Source organism: Dermacentor variabilis, chromosome 10 (assembly GCF_050947875.1).
Source record: "Dermacentor variabilis isolate Ectoservices chromosome 10, ASM5094787v1, whole genome shotgun sequence".
Taxonomy (NCBI): domain Eukaryota; kingdom Metazoa; phylum Arthropoda; class Arachnida; order Ixodida; family Ixodidae; genus Dermacentor; species Dermacentor variabilis.
In genome coordinates this window covers 39,189,113-39,214,158 of record NC_134577.1, presented here as the reverse complement: position 1 = coordinate 39,214,158, position 25,046 = coordinate 39,189,113, and the positions used below count along the sequence as shown (strand labels likewise).

At 49.0% G+C, this 25,046-nt stretch overlaps 1 protein-coding gene across 7 annotated transcripts in view; it reads left to right on the top strand.

The window, feature by feature from the left end:
- LOC142560352 (uncharacterized) overlaps positions 1-25,046 on the top strand; it is a 262,537-nt gene that overhangs the window by 163,475 nt on the left and 74,016 nt on the right. Inside the window, exon 4 of one of the 7 annotated variants that reach the window (XR_012823349.1) lies at positions 17,717-17,787. The exons of the other annotated variants lie outside the window; for them this stretch is intronic. The gene's annotated coding sequence lies outside the window, so the exon portion shown is untranslated. Of the gene's footprint in view, positions 1-17,716; positions 17,788-25,046 lie in introns of those variants that run through there. 7 annotated transcript variants of the gene reach the window in all.

The window sequence follows — 25,046 nt, the reverse complement described above, 5'->3', positions numbered from 1 at the left end:
CTCCGTACGTATGTTACGTTTCGCAAAGATCGCGATGATGCCGTCGCATCATCGGGTGGTGTTGCGATTCTTACTCATAGAAGTATTGCGTGTCAACCTTTACAGCTACAAACGCCCCTTGAAGCAGTGGCGGTTCGAGTTGTCCTACTAAACAAACTCATCACCATTTGCTCCCTTTACATACCCCCGCATTACCAACTGAACAAACATGAATTTCACTCCTTGATCGATCAATTGCCAGAACCTTATGCTGTTCTTGGCGATTTCAATGCGCACAGCTCCCTGTGGGGCGACTCTCGTATAGATGCGCGAGGTCGCCTTGTTGAACAGTTCCTTTTTTCTTCTGGAGCGTGCCTTCTCAATAAAAAACAACCCACATATTACTCTCTTGCAAACCGATCCTTTTCGTCATTAGATCTTAGTATAGTCTCCCCGTCTGTACTGCCTGAACTTGAATGGGAAGTTACCGACAACCCTTACGGTAGCGACCACTTCCCTATACTGCTAAGATCATATAAAGAAAACGAATATCCACCATACGCTCCTAGGTGGAAGATTGAGACAGCTGATTGGGAGAAATTTCGATCTCTAACTAGTATCTCATGGGCTGACCTGTCTTCATTAGGAATTGACGCTGCAGTCGAGTTTTTTACAGCATTCATAATAGATGTCGCATTTAAATGCATATCAGAAGTAAAAGGCTTGGCCTGCAAACGGCGTGTCCCATGGTGGAACGCCGATTGTAGGATCGCTCGTAAAAAACAGAACAGGGCGTGGGGGTTGCTACGCGCTTCTCCCACTGCAGAGAATCTAGTCAACTTTAAAAAAGTAAAATCCGAAGGCAGGCGAACCCGCCGACAGGCCAGACGAGAAAGTTGGCAGAAATTTCTATCCAGTATTAACTCGTTCAGAGATGAGGCGAAAGCCTGGAACAGGGTCAATAGGATAAGAGGGCGACAAGCACATGCACTCCCTTTGGTAAACACAGAAGGCGATACCCTACAAGATCAGGCAGACTCACTTGGGGAATATTTTGAGAGCGTGTCAAGTGCAACAAATTATACACAATCCTTTCTGAAATACAAACAAACAGAAGAACGTAAGCCATTAACAAGAAAATGTCGAGAGAATGAGCCTTACAACCGTCCTTTTAGTATTGCTGAATTGAGAGCTGCCTTGAGCGCATGCAAGAGCTCCGCACCAGGATCGGATCGAATAATGTATGAAATGCTCAAAAATTTACACACGGATACGCAAGTTACACTACTCACACTTTTCAACACCATCTGGGATGCAGGGTACCTTCCAAACGCGTGGAAGGAAGCCATTGTGGTCCCTGTTTTGAAACAAGGAAAAGACCCTTCCTCAGTGGCAAGTTACCGCCCAATAGCCCTCACAAGTTGCATTTGTAAGGTGTTTGAAAAAATGATAAATCGGCGACTCATCTTTTTCCTTGAACAGAGCAAAATGCTTGATCCTTATCAGTGCGGCTTCCGAGAAGGGCGCTCAACAACTGACCATCTTGTACGTGTAGAAGCAAATATCCGGGACGCATTTGTACACAAGCAGTTTTTCTTATCCATATTCCTTGACATGGAGAAGGCCTATGACACAACGTGGCGCTACGGCATCTTAAGAGACTTGTCAGAAATGGGCATTCATGGCAATATGCTAAAAATAATAAAAAACTACTTGTCCAATCGTACATTCCGGGTAAAAGTCGGCAATGTACTGTCACGTCCTTTCATACAAGAAACTGGTGTACCCCAGGGAGGCGTGCTTAGCTGCACGCTCTTTATCGTGAAGATGAACACGCTTCGTGCTTCACTACCACCCGCCATCTTTCACTCTGTTTACGTGGACGACATTCAAATAGCTTTCAAATCTTGCAACCTCGCAGTGTGCGAGAGACAGGTACAGCATGGCCTGAACAAAGTGTCAATGTGGGCAGACAGGAATGGATTTAGGATCAATCCTAACAAAAGCTCTTGTGTTCTTTTTACAAGAAAGAGAGGACTTATCCCAGATCCTTGCATAGAACTGCATGGACAACAGATCCCTGTTAACAAAGAACACAAATTTCTAGGTGTCATACTTGACTACAGACTCACTTTCGTCCCCCACATTAAAAATCTTAAAGAAAAATGTCTAAAAACAATGAACATAATCAAACTTCTATCCCAGACTACATGGGGTAGTGACAGGAAGTGCTTAATCAATCTCTATAAAAGCCTGATTCGATCGCGACTAGACTATGGCGCCGTTATTTATCACTCTGCCGCTCCGAGCGCGCTAAAGATACTAGATCCTGTTCACCATCTAGGTATCCGGTTAGCCACTGGCGCTTTCAGAACGAGCCCGATTCAAAGCTTATACGCGGAATCAAATGAATGGTCCCTGCATCTACAGAGAACTTATATCAGCCTTACATATTTTCTTAAAATACAATCCAATCATCAACATCCATGTTTTACCACTGTTAACGATATGACCTGCACTACACTTTTCCATAACCGCCCCTCTGTAAGAAAGCCTTTCTCGCTTCGAGTGAGGGAGCTTAGTGAAGAAATGCACGTTCCACTCCTCGAGCTTCGCCTAATGCATCTAGCCAAGCTGCTACCTCCTTGGGAGTGGCAGCTCATACAATGTGATATATCTTTCGTGAAAGTCACAAAGCATGCTCCAGAGATTGAAATCAAGATGCATTTCCGGGAACTTCAGCACAAATACTCCTGCACGGAGTTCTACACAGACGCATCAAAGTCACACGACGGGGTATCCTATGCAGCCGTCGGTCCATCCTTCTCGGAATCCGACGTACTGCACCCGGAAACTAGTATCTTTACGGCTGAGGCCTACGCACTGCTCTCGGCCGTAAAGCATATAAACAAATCACAACTCCCGAAATCAGTTATATATACGGACTCCCTCAGTGTTGTGAAGGCCTTGATGTCTTTCAGTAATAACAAAAATCCAGTATTTATTGAACTCTACTCCGCACTGTGCAAGGCATATATATCTAACCAACATGTGATCATATGCTGGGTGCCTGGACATAGGGGCATCGAGGGAAACGTTCTAGCCGACCAGATGGCCACATCAATCTCATCGCATGCAGTTAACTCTACTGCTTTGGTCCCTGTCACAGACCTGAAGGCTTTCTTAAGAAGGAAACTACGAAACCACTGGCAACGCATGTGGGACGAAGAAATAAATAATAAACTGCATGTAATAAAGCCACAATTAGGTTACTGGCCTCCTGTAACAAAATCCCGGCGGACAGATGTCCTATTCTGCCGTCTAAGAATAGGACACACTTTTGGCACACATAACTTCTTACTCACGGGAAACGAGCCTCCAACCTGTGGTAGATGCGGGGAGAGGCTGACCGTCCTCCACGTCCTACTGGAGTGTCGGGAAGCCGAACCCGAAAGAAAAAAACATTTTCTCTTAGCATACAGGCACCACATCCCCCTTCATCCTGTTATGTTACTTGGTCCAGAACCAATCTTTGACACCAACGCCGTCTTAGGTTTTTTGAAAGATGTTGTGTTGAATGTTATTAGCCCCACATGTTCGTAGCGCCTCCTCTCTTCAGAGGATGCCGCTGCGATAATCATTTTGAATAAGCACATGCCTCTAGGCCCTTGTGGTTCAAGGGCTCTGGCGAGGCTGTAGTGCTGTAAGCAATTTAACGTCTCGCATATTTTAAACAATGCATCATTCTTTTACGATGGATTTTAATCTTCACAGTATTCGTCATTAGTCATCGCCATAATTTTATATCACGTAGATTTTATGCACTTTACAGCAACTATTTTTAGGCCACTTTACAGCCAAGTCACATGTCCATAATACATCGTCAACATCACCACTTGTCATGGCGCTCTTTGGCCATACCTGGCCCTTGCGCCATTAAACACCACATATCATCATCATCATCATCTCAATGCACTAGTTGCATGCTCCTTCTTCGTCACCCATCATGCTCCTCTTATCGCTTTCATTCCCTCCCCCTTCCTCCAGCGTAGAGTAGCTGGCTAGAGTAATTCCCTCCCTCCCTCTCTATCTCTCTCCATCTCTGTCTATAGTTGCGAGTGGCGTTCTTTCCTTTCCTGCTCTTACTTAATATTATTTCCCGTCCTATTACAAGTACGATCCAACTATATACAGAGGAGCGACAAGTTCTTATCCGTTAGCTCTCTTTGCCCATTTCCACAAGTAAACGTACAGCTGTCATTTAAATGCGTTATTCACTCTCTCGTTGTAATTTTACTTGGGTCTTGAACCAAGAACTGCCGTCACGGCGACGTTACTTTCGCGAACCGCTCAACAAATTTTACTACCGGCGTCTGGCTCTCCCGTGCGAGTGTACTCGCGCACCGCCAAAAACCACGCGCGTTCGAGGCGCCACACGCAGCACGGGGCAGTGCACCCACTTCGAGTAGTCATCACCCTCTTCGAGTAGATGAGTCATCGCCTTAGGCATTCGGCCTGCAAAGAAGCCCCAGATTCGCTGACCGTTGGCCTTGCGGCTATGTTGACCGAAGACGCCCCCGGACGGATGTTTTTGCTCCTCGAGAAACTGGGTCTTCCTCTCATCGACGTCCGGTGGGCCGGTTTGGCCCGCCTGCCGAAGTTAGGAAACCAAATGGCTTTTTCGCGTTTCCAAGAATCTGTTAAAAACGCGTCCTTCCGCCCGCGTGAAAAGGTTCTGTCGTGTCTGGCTCGAGCTCTCCTACGGTCAACAGGGCTTCTTCTTCGGAACCGCGTTAGCTTTGGCCGAGTGCGTTCGACTTTGAGCCATCTTTCTTTTTCTTTTATCTTTTTCCAGCTCCTGCGCAAACAAATAAACTTCCACGCGTCCATCTGGACGGCAAGTATCGTTCCATTGCTATCCGGAAGTTGCGTGCAGTGGAGCGGAAGAAGGTAGAAGCCAGACTCGTCCCATCTGTGAAACGCACGGAAGCTGTTTGAAAGGTTCCTTCACTCGCTGTTGCTTCTTCGGGTTGTTAGCGCCTCTTATCACGCCGCGGTTCCCCGAGCCTTGCCGGTTTGCCGTGATCAGTGTTGAATGCACGCACGAACTTACCGAGATTACGCATTTTCGGCCTGGAATTCAGGGCTTCGTAAACTTCATTACGCGCTCACTTTGTACCTCTCAGCTAGTGCGCCACAACGAACAGGAATAAGTGTGAAACTAGCGCCCTATGCCGTGCAATCTTGTATGGGAAACAACGGAACGCTGTGCCAAATGAGCGCTTAGGAGTTTCTCGCAAAGAGGCTACTGTTACACTTACTAAGGTGCGCTGATTACTTGCTACGTGCTTCTTATATACCTGAATGAACGTAGCTAGAAAATCTGGCGTAAGACGCGAAGCATCGCTGTTAAGGACTGATTGGTATTGCGCGAGACGGGAAATAAGACAACACATAGAGAAGGAACACGTAGAAAGCTCTGCTGTTTGTTCCTTCTCTTTGTGTTGTCTTTTTCCCGTATCTCGTTATCAGTATCAGCCTTTAATAATGCACCGACCAGGCCCGCAAGATGTTCTGCTAAGCATCGCATTCTTCCGTTCCGCCCTCGTCCACCTGTGATCCGCTCTCACGCATTACACTGACCTGCCCAAATCTGCCTCTTCACTTTGCATCTCGACTTAACATCGCAGCTCAACGCGTTTGCCGTCACCTACGCCGACTACCCGTTTGAACGTCGCGCCTATAGCGAAGCAGCGGCTGTGACTCTGCGGTGCCGATCACGAGGTCGCGGGTTCGATCTGGACCGCGGCGACCGCATTCCGGCGGGGGCGCGGAATGCAAGAAAACCCTCGTGTAAACCCCAACCGTGCATTGTATGGAGTGCGCGTTATCCCCATGTGCAGTCCGAAAATTCATATTCACACTATGCGACGTGCTTCGTAATCGGTTCGGCGTTCTGGCGCGTAAAACCACCAAGTTTTAATTTAATTTTGCTTTCTCGGACCGCTTGATGCATAACTGCTTTCCGTTATGGTGACCCCCTTCAACGCGAAAGCGCTATAGCGGTCCTCGGCGAAATACGCGAATGAGCAAATATATGCATATACAAGATCAAGAACGCAGTAAGGCACGTGCTCGAAGCCTCTGGCCGTTCATCCGTCTCCTACTTGAGATGTGAAGGCTCTTTTGGAAGGGAGGTCCACTCGCTCGCGGGGGGGCTTCTTTCCGTGCGGTTATTTCTCGCGTCTATAGCGGCTGCGGCGCCGTTCAAAGGGCTCGCCCGGCGAGTCTTCTCGCCGTGGCCGCTTCCTGTCGTCGTCTTCTCCGAGTGGACGGCGGGCGACTTGAACGGGCCCGCTCTTTTTCTCCCCTCTTCCGCGGCTGTATTAACATTTGGCTCGTGCTTTCTTTCGAGCGCCGACGGGGAGAAATAAATAACGTCGCGCCACGGCGCGTCTCTTTCAGCCGACGAGGAATCGTTTTTTTTTTTTCTCCGGCTGGCGAGACGGCGCATGCGCGTGGATATAAGCTCGGCGTTGGAAGAAGCGCAGGTAAAGGGTTATTCCTACTTTGCTTGTGCGTGTGGGCGGAAGCGAGGTGGTTTATTATTTTTTTTTTATTGGGAAAGAAAGTTGTTTAGTAATAGTTGGTGCTTCGGCGACGCGACATCGATGCGGCGCGGTTGAAACGTGAGTACACAGGACGTGCGAGGGTGTACTTATCGATGTGTCGGCACCGCAAGTGCGCTTGATAGGCCTGCAGTCTACGCAGAGTTGGGTAGAGAGAGAGAGAGAGAGAGAGAGAGAGAGAGAGAGAGAGAGCGGTCGAGTTTCTATAGTGTAGCGATTTCTTTTCTTTCTTTCTCTCTCTCTCTCTTGAAGCCTCGGTAACCGCTGAAGATGTGAGGTGACCTGGACCTTCGGACATTTCCAGTCCCACCTTGAGGGGTGCGGGATTCGCGCAGGTTCCTGCAAGCTCGTGTTGTTCGCAAGGGAGTCGTCGGTGTCCGTTGTTAACTACGAGCGCGCGTCACCAGCCGTAGCAATAGAGCGCGATTATCAGATAGAGAGCGGGAGGAGGAGGAGGAGGAGCAGGAGGAGGAGGAAAATCAGTGAGGGTGACGAGACTTCGTTCAGTTTGATACTTACACTCCTAGGTATACGTATAGAAGTGAAGGAGAGACACGGCTAGAGTTCAGATTATGTGTGCGCGTTTATATCAATCAGCTCGTTGGTACTGATGTGCTGCTCTCTGGCGCTGGGCGAAACGGACCTCATCTTGTCGAGTTTACATTGACAATGGTCGCAGGACAGTGGACTTGGCTCGAATTATAAATTGCGCGTTTATTTTGCGGCTGTATGGCGGCTCGATGCGAAGTCGTGGCTTGGATGTCCAGCCGCTGCGCTGCCGTGTACCTTGTGCGCACGAAGATGCGGAAAATGCACCCGGTACCTATAGTTTTTTAGGTGCAAGTGAAACAACTCCGTGTCGTCAAAATTTGGTAAAGGTCCTCCATATATATATATATATATATATATATATATACAACCGTCAGTTGAGCTTCTCTCCTTGATGAGGAAGGGCGTGTGTTGAGTGAACTCCTGACAAAGCACTATGTAATGTTGTGAATACATTTTAAATCGTACAGATCCGGGACCTTACGTCGCAATCTCCAAGAGGTTGCGACGTAATGCTAAAGCATTTCTCTCGCATTTGCGGCTAAATCGCGACCGACGGCTTTTTGTGCAACTTTCACTCTGCGTATATGCTCTGCCTTTTAGATGAACAGTTTGTGTTAATTAAATATCTAAAATGATTTCCTTTGAAGTAGTAGCCTTCTTTTGAACCACCTGTGAGTCTTTTAATATGATCAGCTGCTTGCATTAATTTACTGTGAAGGGCTTTCCCCTCCCTACTCCCGCCTCCTCACTTTCCTTCTTTCTCCTTTGTTTCTTCTGTCCACCTTCTTCTAGGACCTTTATTTATGTAAGCTGCGCCCTTGTCTTGTTCTTCCTCGTCCCGTCATTTAGCGACCCTCCGAGTTGGTCTCAAAATGTACTAACACACTCCGTTTCCGCCCCCTCCTGGTTTTAACATCATTCCTCCCATTCCCTGCGTGTAGGCACAAATACGCCGGCTAATCACTCTGTTGTCAATGCAGAGCTCTCTCTCTCTCTCTCTCTCTCTCTCTCTCTCTCTCTCTCTCTCTCTCTCAAGGTCTTATCATTTGAGGAAAAAACGTGGCGCTCCCGAATACCGCGCATGTGCTGCGGGAAACGTGATTTCTTATATGTGTGTTTGGAGTTTCGATGTGTCCGGTCCGTATGTGAGCGTTGGGTCATTTTCTTCTTTTTCTTGAGGATCGTTTCGTCTTCCACTTCCCGCCACAGCTGACCGCCTCGCTCGCGCGTGCGTTCGCCACGGCCGACCGAAGAGAGCCGTAACCTTTACTTCACGACTCCTCGATCGTGGATCCACGCAAACCAACCGGTGTGTGTTTTTGCGCACGAACCTATACATAACCCTGCCGCCGCCGGCGACGTAGCAGCTATGGCTGATCACGTTCGACCGCGCTGCTTTTGGACGTGTGTGTGTGTGTGTGTGTGTGTGTGTGTGTGTGTGTGTGTGTGTGTGTGTGTGTGTGTGTGTGTGTGTGTGTGTGTGTGTGTGTGTGTGTGTGTGTGTGAACACGCGCGCGATATTTATATATGCACATCTATTTCCAACCTTTGCAAGCCGGGATCTGGTTTTATACTTCCGCGGTACCTGCACTCGATCGCAACTACGAAAGTTCGTAAAGCGCGTCGCCAATTCCTTTGTACGCGCCGCGCGGCTTTAACGAAGTTTGAAGTTCGTTTAGCAGCGTTTGTGGTGTGCGCCGCGGGAGTGTGTATATTCCGAACCGGGACGGAGAAGGAAAATTTAGAGCTGCACACGTAAATCTTTCACCTATGTCGAAAAGAAAGGGTAAGTGGCTAAGCATACGGCCTCCGCGGCGTCGTGTTTTCCGTGACGATTCCAGCAAATTTCGCTCGAAGCTGGTGCGAGCTAAAACAAACTAACCACTTGAAAAGAAATCGAAGAAAAGTAAATGATTAAAGAAGCACATGAAGTGAAATGTAATATATATATATATATATATAATCTTCGTGTGGGGGTTTTTGTGACGACTCCATGAAATTTCGCTATTCCGCTCGAAATCACTGGCAGACGAAGAAAACAATTGAAGGTAAGGAAAGGAAGAAAAATAAATCGACATATAGCTGGGTCTCTTGAAAGAGCTATTATATTTCTCAATCGAATCGGATATTCTAAGAAAGTGACCTTTGCATATAGAGTCGAATAACGAAAATTCTCTCTTTAAAAAAAAAAAGGGGGGGGGGCAGCTAGCTTACATTAGCAACTGGACTGCCAGTCACATGAGTAGCTTTTAAATGAGAGACGGCTGGCGGAGAGAGATGGAGATAAGCCGCGTATAAAGGCTGGGAGGTTAACCAGATGTACTTCCGGTTGGCTACACTGCACAGGGGAAAGGGGGTATAAAGGGAGACGAGTACAGAGTAACCACGTACACTGTACAATAATATAGCGGATGGCGCTCTTAAAGGTATATTATGCTGCTATGAGATTGCATCTTGCTCACCATGACAATGGCAGTTGTGGAACGTGGTCACGTAGAACTTGGTACGTGGCTTGTCGACATATTAGGTTGCATTTTTTTTCTTTAGATCGAGAAAACAAATTTATAGGCTGCCTAAAGTTGAGGGTGTGTTCGCTGAATTAGAAAACTATTGCGCACAATTTAAGCTACTTTGTGCGGGCGCTCAGGAACTGCATGGTGTCTTCGCAGGAATCGCCGCTTCACTAAAGCATACTTAATGCCTGACAGTTGCTACTTGCATCGTTTTTTATCCCTGCAGGCTTCCTGTATATTGTGCCGAAAATCACAATAAACAATATGTGCGCTTGAGTGCTGCATGATCATCTATAATACCCAAAGCAATGTCATAGGACTGTTCCTTTTTTTCTCTCTCTCCTATATTGGCCATTTACAGCAATCGCAAATTTCTGCTCAACATCTCTGCAGCCATTAGTAATATGAATCGTGATTAAAACGCTGCAACCAGCCCGCTTTCCCATTTGTAGCCCTTGCGCCGTAAAACCTAATGAATAGGTGATTATTCCCTTACAAGCTGATAGCAACGAATATCGAAAAATTCGAATGGGGAATTGTCGAATCTAACACGAATCAAATAGCTACCACCACCCGATTCGTATTCGAAATTTGGAACATTCACAAATAAGTAGTTTTCGATCCTGCCAGCAACGAATGTCCAATAACTTCGAATAGTTATTCTGGAACTGAATGCTTATTTGAATGTCAAGGACTGACCATCCGATTTGTATTCAATACTTGGAACGTTCGCACACTAGTGTTATTCTTTAGTGTCTCTTGTTAATGAGTGCCGTTATCCGCGCATTCTGGCGGATAAGAATGCGGTTAAGATGAGTATACTCGATTCGTATTCGCAATTTCTAATATACGCTCAACCCTGTAAGTCAACGCGAGATGAAGACGCGCGTGCTTTCTTTTGTGGTTCTCGGCACGGTTGAGTTTTCTTTTTTTCGTTTACCCGTTAAAAAGCCCTCTCCTAACCAAGCCTACCCATACGTATACAGGTAGGCTACCAAGCCTTACCTATACGTGGCCGTCGAGTTCGTGCCACCCTCAGCTTGATTTACGGTGGACCCCGCGCGCACGCCGCCTATGGAGTCCACCACGCGCAGCGATCACGTCGCCGCCGTTTGCTGCTTGCTTTTTCCAGCCGTCGTGCTCGGAGAGGCCGCTGTGTTTGCATGCACGCCGGCGCCTTCGACGCCCGCTCGTGCAAACGTGTATAGAACGTGCCTCTTGTGGCGTGCATATGCATATCTACGTATCTGTACGCACTCGCTTCGGTTGCCTCGCCTTCGTGCTGGCTTGTATACGGTGTCCGGCCTGTCGTTTGGGTTCGCCTCGCTCATACGGCGCGAACTTTTTTTTTTTTTTTTGCTTTGCGTTTACCCGTGAGTTCCTACAGCAGACTCGAGAAAGAGTTCGGAAAGAACATATACTGGCTTTCTCGTTTTCCCATACCAGAGCCGGTCCCTCAGGTTATGGTATGGTATTCTAGAAGAGTTGATTGTTGGGCTAGGTGGTTTTCCATAATTGAAGTAGTAACTTAGCGCGATCAAAGCACAGAAACGAGAAAGGTGGACAAAGACGTACAAGCGCTTGTCTCTGTCCACCTTTCTTGTCTCTGTGGTTTTTATCGCGGTAAGGTACTACTTCAATTCTGGTGTGGTAGCCCTGGTAGAATTTACCAGACGGTGGGGGACCGGCACTGGTATATGCTAGAAGGCAAGGAAACGAAGGTCGCTTGCGGACGCTATAGCCGGAGCAAAAGCGCCTACGTTTGCAGTGAAGTTCGCCTCCTGGCAGCATGGCAACGCGTCTTTTTTTAATTTCGTCTGTCTCCTTTAGCAACGAACAAAATCGAAAAATTCTCGCGGTAAGACGCCACCTGTAGACGATATGTGCCCTACAACTTCCAGTGTACGACCAAATTTTGCTACGGGCCCGGTGAGGCGCCTTCTAAGGCGCCCTTTAATGTGCCAGTGTTCGTCAGTGCTTTCCATTGTGCCGTCGTTGTCATGCCGCCGACGTCGTCGGACCGTCGCTTCATCCTCAACTTCGCCCTCACAGTATATGGCAAAGAAAAGAAACGAAACTTCGCATACCGCCGTCGCTACTGGTACTCGAACTCGTGCTCCATGGCGGCACCATTTGCAGCTATAGGAGCCGGGCGCGCTAGCTGTAACCACTGAACTAGCCACGCAACGTCCGCGCCTATGGTAACTTGACCAGGCTACAGCGGGAAATAATGTTTACAGTGAGAAGCCTGCTCATCGCCAAGTTCTTTTCGAAAAGATTGCTGTGTCCGCTGTGAAAGAACATGCGGCTGTCGCAGTATAAACCGACTTCATATACGCCGAGAATTCGCTGAAGGTCGGTGTCTTCTTTTTTTCTTTTTGTTGCACCACGGGTGTGGGCGTCCAAGAACACTCCCGTGATCTTAAACCTAACCACTTGCTTCGTGTTAGCCCCCCCCCCCCCCCCCTTGTCGTAACGCATGCCCGCCGTATTTCACGTTCCGCCCGGAGTGGGCAAATTGCTCAACGCTTTCGGGAGACGTACAGCCAGAGATTACGGGAATACGACGAGCACGTAAGAGAAGCAGCGCGCGATAAATCTTCTGCGCAAGAGTTCCCCGTGGCAGGTATAGGTATGCGTGCTATATACTGCATGCGTTCCACGAGGCATCTCATCACCCGCGGGCCCGCAAATGGGATGCAGGCGAGCGCGCCCCTTTTATACCGTGTCATCTTTTCCTATTATTATTATTCTTTTGCAACCTCTTTCGTGTCTGGTCGTATGAAGACGCTGTCGTCCGTGGCCTTGAGGAATAGATAACACCTCTGCCGAAAACGGTACATTACGCGTTGCGGGAGCTGTGTGCGCTTTCACACGTGTCGCACCCGCGATCACTCTGGCAGGCGTTTACGCATGCATACGCTTGTAACTTGCTGTTTTGTCGTGATAGAGCGCCAACTTATAGCCGCGTCTTCGAAAGGCAATTTACAAAGTCGGCGCGTGCTATCGTAAGTCACTTACAGGGCTTGTAGGCTAATGGCCAACCTCCCGCGGAGTGAAAGTACACAGTCCGTGCATTGCATGCTGCGTGCCAACTCTTACCTGCGGCGCCGCGTATACTTGGCGGCTATCGAAGGATCTACTTGGAACGCTTACAGCCTCTTCCGGCTTGATGTCGCTACTTTGAGCGACCTATAGCGAATCTGAGTTCCTAAATTCGGTAAGCGCGCTTAAGCGAGGAGAAGCCCGATTTGGAGGTCGTGCTTTGTCATTTGTCAAAAAATATGTCGGTGTGTCGCCCTCTTCGACTCGCAAGACAACGCTCTGCGCGTGATGCTTCCAATACGGGCGTGAACGTTTCAGGAGACTGACGCGGCTGAATCCATTCATGTGCGCACATTCCAGTCATCGTGTTTGCAGTGCCTTTCACAGGCTGCCACCATCAAGGTGCGAGATGGTTAGCGCGGCAATGCAGAGTTTCACCAGAAAGTTGAGACATGAAGTGGTCAAGAGTGGTGGAACAAGGATTCCTAGTCTCCTTACGTCGGCTCTGACATCTACGGATGCATGGCCGCGCACATCGCTGGTGCAGAAAGCAACGAAGGTGTTGCTGTTACAGCATTTGAAGTCGACGGGTCTTTGCGACCGTCAGTAGACTTGCACTGCTCCTTCAAGTGTATGCGCAACTATTGTTTTCTCTCTCCCATTCCCTCTTTTCATCCCTCTCTCCCCATGACAGGGTAGCAAATCGGACGTCCGTCTGGTGAACGTCGCTGCTTTTCTCTTTCTATCTCTCTGCTCAAGCGACATCCCTTGTTTGACCAGCTTTGATCACAAGTTCATCTAGCGCGTCATCATTCTTTACTGAGTGTAATATGGCCGCCATTCCCACCCCGCAGTAATACAAAGCATTATAAGCAGCACTTATTAGCACAATCCGGGGTAGTCATGGGTCGCGCAGATATAGTTAATCTGAGCAAAAAAAAAAAAAAATTGATACCGACGCTTTCTTCACGCTTTCCCGAGAAAACGCAGGGAGCGGCACTTGTACTGAATATCTCATCTCGCAGTGACGTAAGCACTCTGCTGCCTTGAACTCTGCTCTTGTAACGGTACACCTAGCGTTCTGCTCGGAATTTCAAAGTGCGTCGCAAGCTCAGTGCCTACGAATGCGTTTGCGTACGCGCAACGCGTGCAATTCTCGAAACGAATCTCGCCGTCTCTATCTCTACCGTCGCTCGCGAAGTGCGATCGCATCGCTTTCTCCGAGTCGATTGCCGCTGTCGCCGTCGCGCGGGGAGAAAAAAAAAAGAGTAAGCGTTGGATGGATGCTTCCTATTAGATGCGCTTGTGTCGAAATGAAGGTGACTCCCTAGAGGAAGGCAGAGAAGAGAAGCTAAAGAAAAAACACTAAATTATGCTTAGCTTTTCGCATGTCGAGGCAGATCGCCAACCGCTTCGTGCGTGCGCAGGCAGCATGAACCGACGTAATGTTGTACGCTTCGTGGATCGTGCTTGCGTGCGCAAGATATCGCTTTTTCTTTCCTGGGGATTTCTCGCCGTTCTGACCTTGAAGAATCTTCGAGACGTTGCTTTTGCTGCGTCCTCCCCCTCCCTGTTGCATTCCTTCCTTCCTTCTTTCTTCATATTTCTTATTTTTTTTTTTTTTTCGCTGGCTGAATTTTTTCGTTCCGCGCGTCTGTGCAACGTGGGTACAATGTGGAAGCAAATATTGCGCCTAAATCGCGTAGCTTGGCCCTTCCGTTGTGGCATCTGTGGCGCACGCATGGATCGAAGCTTGGTATTTGCCTGAATTGTATTTATTTACGAATCGATTGGTCATGTGTATGGCCTTCAGTGTGTAAGACGCAGAAAGGTGATGATGGAGTAAGCGTCTCCTGCTGTCGTCGTTTAAACACGTGACAACAACCCTCTTCCTTAATTTTTTAAACTAGTAATGCCGTGTTTACTAATGGGTGATGATGATTTATTGGTATCCTCTTTGAAACGAGGCGGTGACAAATAGTCACCTAGCCTGCTTCATTTATTATGTTATGGCATGCATGGTTTTTTATGTAATAGTTTTGTGTGCATCTCCTTAATCTTTTTTTTTTACTTCAATATCTACCTTGTACCGCTAGCAAAGACTAAGAGGTCCGGTCCTATCCGGATCTGGGCCTGGACGCCATCCGCGACCTCTGGTAGTGGTGTTCTGAACCAATACTTGCGGAAATTTTAAGCTCCATGTAACCATACACTGCTATAACCTATAGAGTGATGGGCTCTGTATAGCTACGTATAGTCCTACAAAGACCCATTGGAGTCCTGTGTCTGGAGTCCCGAAGAGTCCTAAAAGCCAACAACGCTCCTCGGCACATTTTCCAGCCGTAATAGCTGGGCCGCCGGGTCATTAACGTAACCGGCCCCGAAATAATATAGCTTACGAAGTTTCGTATCTCTTGTGTTTCTTTAGTTTCTCAGTGCTAAGTCACAAGAAACAGCGTCCCCATACGCGGACACGCTGTGGCTTCGGCTAGAGCTTCGCTGTTTATTCAAGAGCACGCCGCGGTGTTAAAAATACCTCACCGGCGCTAATAGTAAATACCCGGGAACCGTTGACCGCCTGTATGTGGCCCCGGAGGCACGTGCGTGACTCACTTCTGGCGCAAATCGCGTGACCGTGACGCCAAGCGGCGCGCGGCTAATCAGATGCGCGAGCCATCGCTGCCGCGGCGTTTCGTGTTCATACGCAGCTTAGGCGGCGCTCGCTGATCGCGCTGAGAAAAGAGCGCCACAAGCAGCAGCAGCAACAACGACGACGACAACAAAAGAACAGCGTAGGAATCGCAGAGCGTCCTGCTGCGCGGGCCGTCGATGTTAGGTATACGGTGTTTCCGGCGTAAATGCGCATACATCCGTCGCACGCCGACGATCGACGCCCGCGCGTGCCTCCGACCGTCTCGCGTCGAGGAGCACGGCCTTGGCGGCGACCTTCCCCGCTAGCCTCTTGCCCCCCCCCTCCCCCCCCCCCCGGTAGCCATGCCGCGGCCGTGTCTGGCCGTGGCCGTAGATCCCACCCCCTGCTGCTGCCACGCGAGACGTGTGACCTACAAGCCTCCTGGAGGCCTTGCGTTAGTGTACAGAACTAAGGGGCTAACCACATGGGGACGCGTCTCGGCGCGCGAACGAGACGTCACGTTTCGGCGTTCGGCGCCTGCAGCCGACCTGATCGGCTGGCTTTCTTTTCGTGCGGCACATATATGCCCCCTGTGTCGTGTGCCTGCATGTGTACGGTCATCGAGGCGTTGCGTGGTGTGTAGGACTAAGAGGCTAACCACATGGGACGCCTCTCGGCGCGCAAATGAGACGTCACGTTTCAGCGTTCGGCGTTGCAGCCGACCTGGTCAGTTGGCTTTGGTGCGTCGTGTGCCTGCATAGATGCGCTCATCTAAGAGTTGCATATATCTGTAGTACTAACAGGCTAACTACACGGAAAGCGTCTCGGCGTCTCTTGAATTGGAGAAAAGAGCACAAGGACCGATACAAGAAGTGCTACTTTCAGCTGCTCGCTTAGAAGCATATTCACTTTTGCTTTGGTTAGCGGATGTATCGCCGTTACGTAGCGAAGGTCAATTCAACGAACGTAAAATGCCTCAAGCAATTCACGTGAAATCGTGTACCGAGTTTTTTTTTAGTTGTTGTTGTTGTTGTTGTGCGGAAATCGCAGCATATACAAAGATAACTCAGCGCTGTTGGTCAGCAAATGAGCTGTCGTCTTATTTGCAATTATGAAAGGTCGGGTTCCTGAAATAAGACGCTTGCTCCCAAGGAAAAGCCAAACGAAAAAACAAAATTGATTTAATCAGTGGACCCCTTTTAGTCAAAGTGCTTTCGGTTGACTGTCAGGTGTCTAATTGGCAATGCTTACATATATGGTAATGCACTTTCCATGATAAAGAGCTCTATTAACGTCGTATCTTCTTGTATTTATCTCTTCTCTTGTTGCTTTCTTCATATATACCAGAAGACATTGCAAGCAAGTATGACTACCAGTATTGGCGCCGCGTGTTCTCGTAATTCGTGCATTTGCGTCCCTTATCTTACGCCCGTCAGCAGACGGAGACCCTGCGATGTGCTAGCGTATTTATACAGCAGTAATTTAAGTCAGCATTTCTTTCTAATCACTGTTGCTTGGATGTGCAAAGCCGCCTAGACCTCTTACTTTGGATAGAGTCAGGAATCGAAGCCGTATCTTGCACACGCCCTTGCCTGGAAGACGGGCGAGGCGTCCGAGCTTTCTGGCTGTGCGGATTGGCTGTGCTTCGTGATTTTATCGCTGGTAATATTTCAAACCTTCTGTGCAGAAATATCTCGTAGCTTAGTGGGGGAAGGAATTGGGACGACGGGCCTGATTTATTTATTTATTTATTTATTTATTTATTTATTTATTTATTTATTTATTGAAAAGGTATGCAACAAACACAATGTGTTACCGGCTTCCCCACTACTATGAAATGTTAGGTTAATGAAGGGTGATGATTGGCAAAGTGAATTGCAAAACTTTCAGCTATATAACAGTTCCCAGCCAAACGCGGGGCTGTCAATTGCAATTAAAACATAGTAAGTAAATAAATAAATAAATTGTAAATAGGTTATATATTCCATTCCGCTTAGTCTGACGTGTGGACCAGAAACCCGTCATCTAATGTATACAGACACTTCACAGATAAAAAAAAAAGTTTTCGCACAGTTGCCACAATACCACACGAATGATACATCATCAGAGCTGAGCCACAGGTGTGAGAGTGCCGTGAAAAATACGTTTCCTCTTAAAGAACCGCTGATGGATCAAAATTACGACTAAGCTACTCTTATCACGGCACTCGCCGAATCATAAATAGCCGATAAACAACGAATTCGTGCCAAGTTTAATGCGAAGAAGAAGTTTAATACGCGGAGCGCGGCAATTATAATTAATCGCGCAGCTTCTGGCGCGCGTTAACTTTTTTCTCTTTCGTTTTCTTTTTTTCCTGCGGCGGCAAGGAAACGGCGTCGCTTGGCCGTGCATGGTGGTCGAAAGAACCCGAGTCACGGAGGAACAAAGGCAGGTGGCTGAAATTATACCTAATCTGTCTTTTCGCCGACGTGCAAGCCTGTCATTTTCCTCAGAACGGCGCGTTCGAATGCGAAGCGCGCTGCAGCTCCCGTCGTCGCGAGGTTTATAACAAGGCCGTATATAAAGCCCCCTCGCCGCTTTCCTTGGCTCCTTCATTCATTAGTTCGTCGATTCTTTTACTCCGGGAAGCGGCAGCGAAATAAAGGAAAGAGCGAGCGAGTGAGTGAAGGGGTATGTACGCGTGCGTTGATTGTAGAAAGTGCGAATGCCAAGGCCACAGCATCTCTCGCATCATCGGCGCAGCCCCGCGAAAGTTGGAAGGACGAGCACATGTATATGCTTGATGCGAGCGAGCGTGCGCGTATACATGCGGCCTTTCTTGTTAACGCTTACGGGTGCGCAAGGTTACGCAGGGTGTAGCCTGTCCCCCAACGTCGCCTTACAGCCGACTTCCCGTGAAATGCATTCACCCGCCGATAACAGCGCTATACCAATATAGCCTAGAGGTGCGCCGCTGTTCACTTTCCATTTCCGCCGCCCTTCGAAATCCCAGCGACGTCCGCACGCTCGCGGATTTTTGGCGCTTTGATGCGCGCGCAGGAAACTGCACTTCGTGCGCCGCTGGCGTCGCGCTTCCTGGTGTGTGTGTGTGTGTGTGTGTGTGTGTGTGTGTGTGTGTGTGTGTGTGTGTGTGTGTGTGTGTGTGTGTGGACATGCGCGCGCGTTCTACCGCACGCTTGTACTTGTTCGTCTGTTCTCGCTTCTGCCGTCTACTCGTCTGTTGTCGTTCGTCTGTTCTCGCTTCTGCCGTCTGCTCGTCTGTTGTCGTTCGTCTATTTTCGCTTCCACGAGTCACTGCGCAATTTGCGCATTCGTCTGCTCGTTGAGGTTCGTCTGCATGCTTTCGCATTTGTGCGCGCCGAATAACCGCATGCGTATCGGAGCGACGAAAGATAAGCATCGCGGTGGGCCCCGTCGGAAACGCGCGGCGGTTCCTGCTGGCATTGAAATCGGTGTAGAACAAAGATGCGAGGCAGGACGTGCGCCCTCAGCTTCTGTCTCTTGTATCGTTTCCCGACGCCGCTTGCGTAACAGAAGTCGTGCGGAGGCCACGCCGTCTCCCTTGTCGCGTTTCCGATCGCCCTTGACGACCCTAGCACCGTGTCGCTCGCTGATCATCACGCTGGCACGATGCGCAGCAGTCGCCCGCGTAGAGGCGGAGGAGGACAACCTGTACACGTGGAACCAGGTGCAACGCGAAGGGATTGTGCGTTGATTCTATGCGATCCATCTGGAGTAGCAGGCTATAGGCATGCCGCCAGGCAAACCTCTACACGATCAAAGAAATATCTCTCCTGGTGCTGGTGTAATCACAAGAAATAATCGGTGTAATCGGAACCAGGTATCACGCATTGTCGAACGGACGATCTAATTACTATGGACAGCCCTGCGAAACATAATTGGGCCTGCTGCTTTTGAACAATGACGTGTACTCGCGTAAGTAATTAAGGATAGCGCGTGTTTGCATGTTACGGTACTGGCCTTCAATAAAAACGAGTGTTTCCTTTTGCCTCTCGAGGACGCTTGATGTTACGATTCTGAGACACCTGGAAAAAACAAACAAAAGAAAAACAGGGCACGTACTCGAAGATTTCAAAAGCGAGGCACTGTTGCAGAGCGTCTCACGCCGTCGGCATCTGGCGCAAGGCGGCAACCAAATGGTAACGTATTTTCACCATTCTCACTGGTATAGGCGTTAGTGCGTTTATTCTACATCACGCGCCAGGCCCACTTGTAAAGACTAAATTGTGCGGTGTTGACGTCTCGAAGCTGCAGATGGGGTTATGAGGCATGCCGTGGGCGCGGGGAAAGGAGGGGGGGGATTAATTTTCACCACTTGGGGTTCTTTAACTTTGAGCCAGAACACGGCACCCGAGCGTTTTTTTTTTTTTTTTTTTTGTATTTCGCTTGCATCAGGATGCGGCCGCCGCGTCGCGGAGTCGAGCCCACAACCTCGCGCTCAGCGGCGCAACGACGTATACTCACGGTGCCACCAGGCCCAACTCTATTGTATGTGTACTGATTGACGGATGGATAGGCTAAAATGTGGGGGTATTGTGATTGATTGCTTCGCTCGATTGATTGATCGATTGATTGGGGCTGTAGTAAATTCAGCATTAACCTTGCAGATTTCTTCGGCAGCTGCCCATCCAGACGGACTCGTTATCGTACGCTAGAGTTCCGTGAGGTCGGCTCCCATGATTTCCTCGACTACGACGTCCTAGCGAATGCAGTGTGATACGCCTGGCGATGCCACCGAGGCGACCGCCTGGTTATAACTATTTTTTGCCGCTGCTTCTGCTATTCAACAGACAGTGCCCTGCAGTCCTTATAGAAGCCTGCTGACAACAGACGGTTGTGAGCCAGTATTCAAATGTGAGCGTCCACAGTTCGGCTGTCTTTTCCCATTGTCGTTACTCCTCGCTGCTGGAGGCAGTGACCCTTAAAATCGCCTTGCTCTCTAAAGCGAAGTCGGGCAGCGCGCACGCGAGCAGTGCCGAAGCCATTCTTATATATTTATCATTCGTCGGCGCACGTCGGTGGCCACGCGGCTTGAGCGCGAGGCATCATTAGACGGGACGTCCCATGTCTAGGGGGGAGTGCGTTCCGAATAAAAGGCCTTCGTATCTGTTTTTTTTTTTTCGTACATCTGTGAGCTTCCATGCGACGCGATGGCCGCTGCAGTGCAGCTAAGCTAGGCGGCGTTCTTTCTTCTTTTTTTTTTTTTGCCGTTGTTCTCGTTTCAGGACACACTGCGTGTAGGGCAGAGTACTCTTATTAAAAAAGCTCCTTGTACACTTACAGTATTCGCACTATTTACTTCCTTAGTATAACTGCAGCTTGTAACGATATTGCTAGTAAAGTTAGACTAAACAAGGTACTCGCGGTTACTAATGGGTGTCTCATGCTGGCCACCAATTCCAAAGGCAGTTAGCAACGACGCATATACTAAGTCGGACCCACTCTGGAACGTGTAAGAGCTGGTCCGTTATATGTGTTGTAGGCTTATAAACTTTCGTAACATTAGTGACATTGACTACCTTGTTCAGTCTGCTACCTTACTAACTCTACCGCTAAAACTGCAGTTATGCCCAGATAGTAAATGATGTGACAACTATTAGTGTGCAGGTGCGTACCATAATTATCACCCAGCACCTGCAGTAGCTTGCCAGTTAGCTTCTCATTTGAACCATCTCTCTCGGTCAACAGCTTACACGCTGTTTCAGGGAAAGCGAGTGAGAATCTGGAAGAGTGAACGGTTTCAATGGCGGGTTAAACATGCGTTGGCAAAGACGGCTCCTGGAGCCCTGATTAAAAATGTTTGTTATTCTCGTAGCAGTTAACACGACTTTTAATACGCCCTGAAGACGTGGCGGACCGATCGCACTACAGGCACAGATCAATCTCAAGATGAGCCCCCACAAGCGATGAATACGAGGAACCCGATGTGATGATAATCGTCTGCAGACGATGAAGAAATGCATAATAAATCCCTGAAAATCTGAAACACAAAGGAAAACGAAAGGACAATTACGTCAACACGTCGTCGAAGTAAAAGCAAAACCGTGTGCCGAGTTATGCTTTATTGTCGTCTACGTCGGTACCTTTGTTGTAAATTTTTTTTGGAATAGCTTAAAGGTGACACAAACGTCGACGCCACCCACGTGGTCGATCCACAGCATGTGCAGCCAAGGCCATCCGAACTTAGCCGAAGAGCAGCTGGACAAAGTTCGATTTTTCATGCTGTCGGATAAGCCCGTCGTTTGCACAGTTGCACACCAAGTGATAGCGTATAGCCTCGTGATATGTTGTTCCTACCACTGTATGCGCAGCTGGCCCAAAGGCAAACACGATCGAAACTGCGTGCCACCAGACGCGCTTGTCAGTTTTTTTGTCGACTCGGGAGGCTCGCGTCGGTTAGGTTGGTTCGGAAGGCACCGTGACCATAGTGCGCTTCGCATGATCACATAACTGGAAAGACGCTACCAAGTAACACGATTAACGCTGCGCTTATTATGGCGCACCATGTCTTTGCTAAGTGTAGAGCAATAAAAGAAAAGAGCACAATTTGAACGCGTTGCCATTCTCGTGATTTCAAGTTTGTGGCGTTCGATTTCATGTTGTATGCGTAGCTACAACGGCAGTTTCCCTTATTTTATTTTTCCCGGACCACATTCCGTATCTCTATCACGGTTGCACATAACTTCCAACTTTACGTAAGGATTTTTCTTTTTTTCGTTTTTCTTCCTTGAGGGGCGCGTATGTAGGCTGCTAATATCACTTGCCAAGGTACTCGGAGACTAGAAGGGGAAAAGAGACAAGTTTTATTTCGGACTCTTGTTGATAGTGAGACCACCTGTAAATAACGAGCGACGCATTATATGTATGAATACGCCGTGACCCTGACAGTAGTCTTAGCATACTGCGGGCGACTCTATACCGTTACCGCTACCGTTGAAACCTTTGCACGAAGTAGCCCCCTGGAGCGGGTTAGCGATAGCACGAGAGAAGCTGACAGGGTTTAGTGCACTAAAACTCCCTAATTACTAATCTGGGTATCATTCGTACCCGCAGCATCCATTGTGGTGTACAGTGAGGTACAGTGTTAAGGGGAACACGCGGGTGTTCAGCTTGTGCGAATTTTTCCCGTCCTGCGAGTACCGCTGGGATTTGCAGCAGATGACCTGTGGCTGGTGGCATTTACACACCTTTGTGTGTGTATCTCTGCAGTGTATACCGTCATAGCTTCAGCCGGCAAAGGCTGCTAGCAGCGCCGCAGCAAATAGAGAGCTGCACATTAGAACGTTCCCGTTGAACCTGGAAAGCGTGGCACCTCTAGCTCAACCCTCTTGCAGTGCAAGCAGTCTCGTGTACCCACGCAGAAAGTGGCTTGGAGAGTTCCGTAGACGTCATGACTCTTCTTATACCTCCTTCGCTGGCTCCTACATCTCCCCTCCCCGTATAAATATGGGAGACGACTGGACTAACGGCACTGCGAAGCTATTTAAACGAAGTGTGTCCGTGTCATCTCCGCTATGTGTAAACCGTCCAAGAGGAGACGCTGTCGACGATTTCGAAACGCGCTCGAGAGACGCGTTGGCACCGAACAGAACAAAGGATCCATCTTGGATTCTCCGCAACCTTCTGGCACCCGCGCGTATGATCCGCATGAGTCCTTGACAGGACGCGCGCGCGCTAGCCGGTAGCACCGTTTGCAGGTCGAGCCGATCTGTCATCCGCTTCCAACACTTATTGGATCTTCCACGGCATACCCCTCCCCCCCCCCTCTTCCTGGTCTTGACCGGCTTTGTACGTCCCGCCTTTTTTTTCAACGTACGTGAACGCGGCGAGTCTGCATAGGTGTGCGGAGCGAAAAGCGAGAGTTGGCTGACGTAACAGGAAATGACGGCGATGACACGCTAGCGAGCTTTCTCGTGGCCGTTGTTTTGGCTTCTCGGTGTTGATGATGCTGTCGTCGGGTGGCCTGTTTCTGCGGGCGTTCCACTCGGTGCGCTTTCGTATTCGTGACTCTCGGCTGGAAAGGAAGTTGACGACCGCACGACGAAAGCGGTGGATAGGATCGAACACGATGGGGACGTGTCGTCTAGAGATACTAAGATAGCAGTACCGATTAAGGATCAAATGCGGTTAATTTAAATTGTAGTTGATATTAACTTATATTGATAGACAGAATCACAGTTGGGCGGATATCTGATCCGTGGTACAGATAACCGGCGGTCTGTTAGAAAAACTGAACTGGTGCCAAGGGTCTAGGGTGTATGTAACTTAGACGGAGCGCTGAAATTGCAAGTTTGCAAGCATAGAGCGGAGTCTTTCGGCGTAGAACACGGGTAGTTGGGCATCTCTAAAAGCGGCACTTCATTGTCCTGCAGATAATCTAAATTATGTTGGTGATATGAAATATAGTCGGAGACAGCTGCCACTGTTGGTCCCAGTCGGCAAGGCTGGCCAGAGGCGTCGATAAGGATGAACAGTTCCAGTATGCATATATATATTTTTTTCCTTCCTGTCGCGATTGTTTTCTGACCATGCAGCGTGCATGCCCGAGTGTTCTCAGCATTCAGTTAACGCGCAAACTTGACTTACTCGTGAAGTCATTTGCTTATTCGGGCAGTGTGGGAATTGACGGCCATGCGTTCAGGCGTGCTGCCCACATGGCCAGCCGTGCTCCTACGCTCCTTCCTTTGTATACCTTACGCGTGGTTACTTTACGCTTAGGTTTCGCGTTGCGTCGTCATCAGCGGAAGCACAACTTTCGGGAGTTCACGCGTGCAAAACCACACCACCTGGCGTCACTTCTAAAGCCATGTACGTCACCAAGACTGACGCCACCAGCTTGCTGTAAATCGACCCTTTACATTCGGCTCTCGAAGGAGTTGGGCTATAACTTCAGGCCCGGTAAATCTAACAAACACTAGCGCGGGGTGGCGGAATGACTCTTTCCAGCAAAGAAATGCGCGCGTTTATGGAAGTTAAAGCGTAGTGAGGGTTGTATATATCGAGCGCATAATGGCCACTTCTCTTTCACGAGCTGCGAGTACGCAGAAATATTCCGGTTTCTCTCTTTCAAACGTTCCTCATTCGTGAATTGCGCTGACGGGGTACAGCGCCCACGAACAAAGCCTTGCGTCTTGCGGCTCGCGGGCTTTCGAAGCGAAGCTCATTGCGTCGTTGATTTACGGCGAGGCTCGACGAAAGAGAAAATGGAGCTCCGCTGACAGCGCGACGAGCGTGGTGCGCCACAAATAACAAAAGAGGACACACTCCACCCCTGCATCGGCAAGCGAGAGAGAAGCGTGTCGTTTATGAGCTCCCAGAATGCCGCGCACTCCCCCCTTGGCCTGTGAAGGGGCTTGATATAACGCGGTCTATTAGTGAATTACGCTTCTGCAATCGCGAAATGGTCACTCTTACCTTGCGAAAAGTATTAAAAGCCAGAGAGGATTCCGCCCTCCCCCCTTATCTTTTTATTCGCCCAGCCATAGGAGTAGCGTTGACGAACGCACATACTCCTATCGTTTGGGAATGGCCGAGAGCCCGATGTGCGTCTCCTGTTGGTGCGAGGAAAGCGTCGAGCACCTATTGTGTACCTGCCCTCGCTACGATGTACAACGCCTCTCTCTGCGGGCAACTTTACACCGACTGGACTCACGACCGTTCACCGAGTCGAAGACG